Raw genomic sequence first — 8,171 nt, forward strand, 5'->3', positions numbered from 1 at the left:
CAGTGGAGAAAACAGTGCACCATGTGCTGTTACTGAGGAGGAGGGAGGTGACACTTCTGCTGCAATGCTACTGATGCTTAAGAAAACTGCTACAGCAAACGTGCATCTACTCATGGACGAGAGGCTGGTGCTCCTGACAGGGATAAAAACATTAACAGTGTCCCATCTAGGTCCATTACATTGGAGAGAAAGCAGACACCTCTATGGCTGATATCTCAAAACTTACAACACACACCAAAACTATCTAGACAGATAAATAATACTACAGGTAAGAGGAAAAATGTGCATTTTTAATTTTGTGTTGAAGTGCTCCTTTAAATCAATTCCCTCCATCCACCCACACACAGGCAAGTATGCATACACCTCCACACGCACACACCACACATTCCAACTTGAGAAAAGCTTTGACATAGAAATACTGACGCTCAAACTTACACACACACACACACACACACTTAGTATCCACATAGGAAAATGCTCTGCCCTGGATTGGATCCATAATGACCCACAGTCACATATTCAAACCTCAGGCCCCCGTCCTCTTCCCACCCCCGCTGTGGTGACGTGTGTGTTGCAGGAATCCCCTCTTGGCTCTCGTTCATGTCTTTAGCCAGCCGTTAGCTGTGGTCTGGCAGCGGGGTCCTGTGACATTTCTTCTTTGTCAGAGCTGTTGCGCCATAACAAGCTGAGCAGTGGATTTACTGCCAGAGGCTCTTTGTAGGCCAGCCAGGCTAATGGAGTGGAGGCCAGAGCTGGAAAATACCCCAAGTTCTGCTGGAAAAGCCTCCTTGGACACGCCTGCGACTCTCCAGGGATTGGAGAAGCCGAGAGGGCGCCCGGCCTGGCTCATGTTATGCGCTGGTGTATGAGTAGAATGTACGTCTGAGTTTATGCACGTTATGAATGTGTGTGTGTGGTTGCTGAGAGAGGATGTGAGCAAGGGAGAGAAATTGACTCCTCTCTCTGTATTTGGACCTCGTTCCCCTTGGCAACAGTGAAAACATGCATACTTTTTTTCATAAAAAGTCCTTTCAGCATGTCTTCAAGCACACACGCTGGGCAGGAGTGTGAGAGTGTGTGTGTAGTCAGTTTACGGTGTGATCGTCCGTCCTGTATGTCACGTGCAGGCACAGCAGTGAGCTCATGTGGAGCTGATTTGACAGTTCTCCCCCAGGAATGATGACAGGAATGACGGCGATGAAGATGATGAAATGATGATGGCTTAACAGGGAATGGTCAGTGAAATCACTTAGTGCCTCAGCTGAAGTGATGAGCAGCGGCGGTTAACACCCTTTCAGCCGTGACGCTGTCCTCTGGCTCTGTGTCCACAGGATGTCCTGCCTGTGGTGTTACAGGTCCGTCAGCAAACAGAAGAGGCTCTCTAACATCGCCGCACGCATAACAGAGTTCCCCTGTGTATTTAAAGTAATGGAGCAAAACAATTTTCATCAAAACAAACAAAAGATTAGTATCAGACAGGAGCCCGTCATGTTTGACATACTCAAGATTCAGTGGTAGGGTAGTGGCAGTTTTACCTTGAGAGCAGCTGGATTTGGAAGATCATGAGATCACATGAGAATCCATCTTGCCGGGCAAGTTCAGGTTTCTGTTTGTGTCCTAGGAGGGGCAGCTATGAGTATGGTTTTAGGTGTGTTGATAGCAAGAAGCGTCCATGGAAGCGACTCGTCTCAAACAAACGATGGCTCCTCCTGAAGAGGTTAGCGTAGATACTGTGATAGCATCAGTTATATCAGAACTGGAGAGAATTTCTTCATTGAAAGAAGAGCAAAGAACAACACTGAAGGCTTTTCTCCATGGAAAAGATGTTTTCACTCTTCTCCCAACCAGCTTTGGCAAGAGTTTGATCCAGTTTTTGAAGTTAGCCCATATTGGATGTGATAGACAGACAGTTCATCCAATCACCTTCCAAGTTTTTTCTTTTGAAAGTGCCTGCCCTTTTCCAAACATTCTGCGTAATAAACCATCTGACATGTAACATTAGTGGTGGTTTAATAAAGTCAATTAGGCCTGATGTTGCATTACTTAAAAGTTTAGAGAGAAAACGACTTTTACTGAATTTATTGCATTGAGGTTGTAATTCATAGTTTTATTCATAATTTCTATCAGTTTAGTTGAAAAACATGAGGAAATTGTGCATTTATACAAATGGTTATAAATACAGGATTATATTTAGGGGGAAAGGCTCTGTGGTTTGAGGGAGCTCTCAATGAATTTGAGCTGCAGTAAGGATTCTGTTGAGAGAGATAATGCCCCAAAATAAAAACGTACAAAAACATTAAATCTTAGTTAAATTAACAATACAAAATACTGCATAAGGACGAATTTCATGGTGGAGGGAGCTACTGCACCCAACTGCAAAGGCATGACCTGATCATCAGAGTAACAGTGGTAAGTCTAAGACTATGATCTCCATGGTGTGTACCTGCAGTTGTGAATGAGCCAAACATTATGAAGCATATTGCAAACAGCTGAAGCAAATCATCTGAAGTGTGACTTCAGCTGTACTTCATTTGAGTCAAAGACACTCTTGACACAGAGAAGAACTGAACAGTTAAAGATAACAGTGCAGACACAACAAATTTGCTGTCATTAAGTAAACAGATCCAGTTCATCTTCTATGAAGAGGAGTTGATCTGGCCGCACAATGCATGATGGGTACGGTGCAGGAAGTTGACGGACTGTTCGCCATATCTGAATTTGCATAATCACGAATAGACCTCTAGTTTATTCATTCCCGTTTTTCTAGCCTAAAATGTTTTCAGAAACATTTCTGTACTGCTTACCTAAGAAATGAGAAAGTTTGTGACCTGGCTGCCACATTGAAAAGATCTGAGCACCATTGCTGTTGAGTTTTTCAAATATATTTTTTGGTGCTTTGAGCACCACAAGCCAGTGCCATCCAGCTTCATTATGTTGGAGAGAAGGCAGACGTGTCTTTGGCCAGTATCACCAAAACTCTGCAACTTAATGGATCAGTCTTAATGGATAAATGGCACTACGTCTAAGAGAAAAATATGTATTCTTAATTTTGGAGTGCCTTCAAAGGGGTAACAATTTACTATTTTGACTTTCATAAAGTTAGGAAACTCAAAAGAGACAAAATCGAAGCAGTAGAGACCGAGACCCTTGAGAATGATTCATGCTTTTTACCTTTATTCATTCAGGGAAGCTCAGCTGAGAGCAATGCTCCCCTGTCCACACTCACACAGTGACACATTCGCAGTATAACCACAGTGAGTTCTGTTGGCCACTGAGCAGCTCCACTGGAACACGTTTGGACCACCTCAGTAGTGGTAATGATGGAGGGGTAAACACTGAATTTTTGCTTCCCCCGCCAACATTTTAGGGGATTGAACCAGAAATCTTCTGGTCACAAGCCCATGATGCAACTAATGGCATCTTTTCATTAGACTCATCTGCTGAATAAAAGCTCACAACTTTCCACATGCCCAGAGTGTAACAAGCTTTGAAGTACTGATTATCCGTTCATGTTTCTTGTTGCCATGTTCTGCAATGTTCTCCCCCAGACTGTAAATCACAGCCTGCTGTTAGGTGACCAAAGTTCCATAATTAGATCACATAACAGCCAGCGACTTCATTCACTGATGAAGACTGTGAGAAGCAGTTGAATGCTGTGGAAAAAGCTGGTAAATGGGCCCTGGGTTTATATTTTGTCACAAAATCAAGAACAAATTATAAATGTATCACACTCAAGCATTCACAGTTTGTTCTTTCACCCTTGACTCCATCAGCAGTGATGTCCTTTGCATGCGCTGTGTAACACTCAAATGTCCTGTTTCACTTTCACTGTATCTGTGTGTGTGTGTGTGTGTGTGTGTGTGTGTGTGTGTATTTCAGTGTGTATCCATGTAGCCTCCCTCAGTCCCACAGGATGGAGGACTTTTGGCCATCTGAGTCAAGGGAAGCGGCAGGTGTGACAGGTCAAGTTCAGGGTCAAGGTTTATAGGCCAGAGGTCTGGAGGAAGGTGGAGACACGCCAAACCACAACAGTGTTGTTGACAGGTGGTTTTTGCCAGGTGTTGCTGTCAGATAGCTGCTGCTCACTCATGTGTTGTGTGAGATGAATCTGTAGCTGTGCACTAAAGTCTCCACAAGAGGGGGATGCGACTTGACTTAGGAATTTATGACTTTAGACTTAACATAGACTTCAGACAGACGACTCCAAAGGACTTGACTTTTGTTTTTGATGATGATTAAAGAGTAATTTCTTGTAACCTTGATACGTCAGATGGTTTGTTACACAGAACCATCTGGGTAGTCTTCTATAGAAAGTGCAACTGAAAAGGGCAAGCACTTTCAAAAAAAAAAAAAACGTGTCATTGGATAATCATCTGTCTACCAGGTCTAACACAGGCTAACCAATCAGATCAAACTCAATTTCAGAGCGCTCCTGTTCAACATTTCAAAGCAGAGTGCAATGAGCTGGCATGTTGCACTGTAGGTAATAGTGGTTCATGAAGTTTTCCAAGTTGTTGATCTAATCCACTTTTCTGCTGAACTGATCTGAGTGTAAAGGAGAAGTAATCAGCAGAAGTAGGTCATCATGATGAATCTCACTCCTGCATGAATCTCTTGCAACCCTTCTCTCCATTTAGGAGACTTGTAATGGATTACCACAAAATGTCAAATATCTGTGATGGTATGGATTTTTTCTTACCTCGGTGAAAAAGTTACCAATTCCCGCTGGCTGGCGGTTTACAGCTTACCTTGTGAGGCACCTGGATTTGCAAGATCACATGAGAATCCATCTTGCCAGGCTTCAGGTTGTCCGTTTGTGTCTGCACCAAAACTGGCAGCTGTGGGTGTGGTTTTAGGTGTGATTCATAGTATGAATAACCATGTGCAACATACAAGGTTATCTATTGATCATTTAACAACAAGGTTGTAAAATGAGATACAGAGCCCTATGTTACACTGATCTAAAGCACAAGTGGAAAGCACAAGGTGGAGTGGATTTAATTTATTCGAGGTGTGTACAAATCCACCTTTGCCAGCTTGTGCCAGTGGCGCAGGGGTATCCTGCCCTGTCCCATCCCTTGCGCCAGCAGTGCACAGTGGGATTTCACCTATTAGCTGAGCCTAAGCACCTTGATTAATTCATAGGTAAATTTAGGCTGAGCATGCAATAAACCAATCAGAAAGTCATCTCTCATCACGTTAAAGGAGCAGGTGCACCAGGAGCATCAGCATGACAGCAGGATGCCATCAGAGCAGCTTCATGTCTGAAGACTTTATTTTACATGAAAGCCTGCAAAAAGTAGTACAATACATGAACCATAAGTGTCATGCGGATATGTAACTAGGTATGTTTTACACTAAAGCACCTTGAAATTATTTTATATTTTGTAAATCATTATTATCATCATCAACTGGTCTCATATAACCAGTATAAACAATATAAGATGTATATCATTCAAACTGCGTTGTTCTGGATCCCAATAAACACACAGACACAAACTCTACAGCTGCTCCAGCTGTCATGTGACTGATTTGTTACAATCTGACAGCTGTGATCCCACCCCATGTGCTCTTTGCATGTCTGTTGAGATTGTGGTTTATAGTTACAGTAATAATTCCTGATTCCTTATTAGTGAGAATCATTTTACACACACTCACACACTTGCATGCTTTTTCAATATTTACACTTCATTGCTGGTAGAAAATATATTTAAAGGACACTTAACTAATCCACACTCCTCTGTGGGGAAAAGACTGAACATAGGTGAAAGTGTGATTGCGATTGTGGTCATGTGTGTGCGCCTTGGCCAAATGTGCCAGGTGCTCTCTTGTGTCAGCTGACTGACTTTGCACTTCGACCAGGTTTTAGCTGGTCTAAAGTGGAAGTGGTTTTCGGTCCTATGTGCTTACCACAAGATAGCAAACGTACTGGGCCACAACTTTGTTTTGCCTTTGTTTTTAGACCTCCCATCTATGGCTGCACAGACAAGTGCATTTGCTGTCTTTCAGACATGGCAAAAATGCAATTGCACTGGTGTAAGATAGAAAATCCACCTGGGTGTAAGATGGGGCCCTTAGTAGGCCCTCTTTTGACTGATTGACTGATTGGTAAAAGACAAATAAAAATATAAAACAAATTAATAAAGCAGAGTGCTGAGGATGAATTGACCGGTCTCAGAGCCTCAGGAAGAAGCTGCGTTTCAGTCTGGTGGTATGGCAGTGGATACTGATATATTATATATTACATATATATTATATAGATATGAGTGTTGATGTTGAATGGTGTCTATGTTTTACTGAAACCGCTGTTTCTTACAGTTTTTCTCTGACTCATAATGTCTATTGAGGATGAATGAATCTGCTCAGAGATCATACAAAAGCACTTTTCATATGTTCATCGTGTTCAGACATCGTCTTAAGTATCAACAATAATCCAGTTCACTGTTGTCTACTACGTGCAGCAGGGAGTGTTAGAACCTAATGAAGCATGAGTTTTGCTGCAGCAGTTCCAGGTTGGCAGTGGAGCTTCTGCTCTTTTCACCAGAGTTCACAGAAGAATACAGAAGAAAGCGAACTCATGTTCTTGCTCTTATGATTACACTCTGCCTTTCTACAAAGGCTGAGGCCCCATGTGATAATACATTACCAACATAAATATGATGTATACATGACCTGTAGCCTCCTAGGGAGAGCAAAGATGTCTCTGTCCTTATATTTCTAGATTTAATACACATAAGACTGCAGTGCTTTCCCTCCCTGGGTGATCTCTATGGCAGGAAAATTTATATTTGCTAAAAATTCTGTCTCTGGCATGCCTGCTGTGCTTTGTTCAACCTGGGTTGTCTCATAGATGACATACAATAATCTCGCTGTAACACTCCTCATGTGGAATGTGCTCTCTGTGTGTAGTTTGGATCCAGGCTTGACAACATGATGTAGAATGCCACAGCACTGCCAGAAATAAGATGTTAAAAATGAAAGCAGCGTTTTAAGGTTAGCTGCACATAGACTACCACGGGCTTGGACTTCAAGCAGAAAAATAGTTTACTGGTCACTATTTGGGTGGTAAGAGATGAGAAACAAAGAGAAAAACAAGATCCTCTGTAGGGAGTAATTACAGTTGCAAATGGAGCTTGATTCTCTACAAACTCCTCATTTCTGGCTGGACCGCAGCAAAGTGTGTGTGTGGGGGGGGGCAGCACTATAAATGTGAAAGTCTGCGGCTTACTGAGTGAGTGATTGAGTGATGAAGTTACACCATTCGTCTGTCGAGTTTCCCGATTGTCTGCTACCCTTTCAAAATGAATATGTGCAAATATTAGTTACATACCGTTTAGGTGCAACCCTTTAAGGTTTGCACAGCAGTGGTGAGTTTTATTCTACGCCTGGGGTGTCAAACACAATCTCACTGCAGGGCACATCAGCATTATCGATGAACTCAAAGGCCGGGTAGTAAATGTGAAGCTGAATTTTCACTGTACAGTATGACTCTACTTGACTCAGTTCGACTTTTGGTACTAGGTACTTTGTTTTCCACTAGTGTAGCACTTTTATAGTACCCCCCTACGTAGGTGGGATTGTCATAGCGCAACTGTCCAATACTGCCATAATGCCATCTTAAACACAACACAAACACAAGAACACTGGAGGGCGATGATGGAATGGTGTACCTGATTCTTAAAGGGCCCTTCACACTGAGCTGTTAGCCCCAGGCTAAGGGAGCTGTTAGCCTAGAAACAGGGCTAAAGGAGCTCTGTAGTCATGAAACACTCTAAAATGTTCACATCAGTTAGTGTACCAACAGACAATGCAACTTGGGCTAGTACAAGTGCACTGTGAATCATATGGCTCTGTGCACAGCTTAACCCTGGCTTAACAATATGTGTGTGAAAAGGGGCTAAATGAGCCCACTTCTACTAGCCCTGGGTTACATTGTTTTCACTTTCACATTTTAGTCCTGGGCATAGTCGATTTTCAGGGGATAACCCCACAAACTCAGGGCTAACAGTGCTCTGGAGGAGGGCCAGTAATCCTTAGGCTAAAGTCAGGGTTAGCCTGCTTTGAAATGTTCCAGGATTGTGCCAGTATGAAAGCTTTCTTAGCCTAGGGCTAACAGCTCTCTTAGCCTGGGGTTAAGTACAGTGTGAAAAGCCCTTAAGACCATATAAATG

This window comes from Lutjanus erythropterus, chromosome 7 (assembly GCF_056507025.1).
Source record: "Lutjanus erythropterus isolate fLutEry1 chromosome 7, fLutEry1.hap2, whole genome shotgun sequence".
NCBI lineage: Eukaryota > Metazoa > Chordata > Actinopteri > Lutjaniformes > Lutjanidae > Lutjanus > Lutjanus erythropterus.